General features: G+C 64.2%; 1 protein-coding gene across 1 annotated transcript in view; it reads left to right on the forward strand.

Moving 5' to 3' along the window:
• Positions 1-634, forward strand: part of CCDC61 (coiled-coil domain containing 61) — a 15,624-nt gene that overhangs the window by 12,625 nt on the left and 2,365 nt on the right. The window lies entirely within an intron of this gene.

Below are 634 nucleotides of genomic sequence, written 5' to 3' on the forward strand. Positions count from 1 at the left end.
GAGGGGTAGGATGGAGGGGCTGGATGGAGGGGCTGGGTGGAGGGGTTGGATGGAGAGGCTGGATGGAGGGTAGGAGGGCTACTGGATTGCACGTGGCATACAGGACTCCAGTAGCTGGAAAAGGTGGGTGGGGTGTGGAGAGATGGGCAGGGCCTGAGGCGGCATTCTGGAGGTGGGGCTGCTCGAAGGGACCAGGGAAAGGGGCGGGGCCTGAGGGTGGGGCGTTGCCCTGCAGGTGGGAACCTGGTGATTTCTGCAGGTTTTTATTGGGGGGTGGGGGGAGATAAATTGGGAGGGAGAACCAGGAGCCGTGGGAGAGCTCAGGAAGGAGGGTCAGGTGAAGGGGGGTCGTTAGGCTGCAGGGAAGTGACGTGGTGTTTTTGGAAGGGGCAGTGGGGCTCCGAGAGGGGCAGCGCCTGGGAGAAGGTCCTGTGGGGTCGTATACATACGCGAGGGCCGGAATGTCTAGAATTGATGGGCCTGAAGGTTCGCGGGTGGGGAAGGCCGGGAAGAGGCCTGGGTAGGAGTGGTCATGGCCGGTGGGAAAGTGACCGTGGGGTCCTGTGTTCCCAGGAGACGGGCTTCGCCGGTGGTGCCGCACCCAGCCCGGGAGGACCGGGCCTCGTCGTCCAGG

This window comes from Myotis brandtii, unplaced genomic scaffold, assembly GCF_000412655.1.
Source record: "Myotis brandtii unplaced genomic scaffold, ASM41265v1 scaffold178, whole genome shotgun sequence".
Lineage (NCBI taxonomy): Eukaryota > Metazoa > Chordata > Mammalia > Chiroptera > Vespertilionidae > Myotis > Myotis brandtii.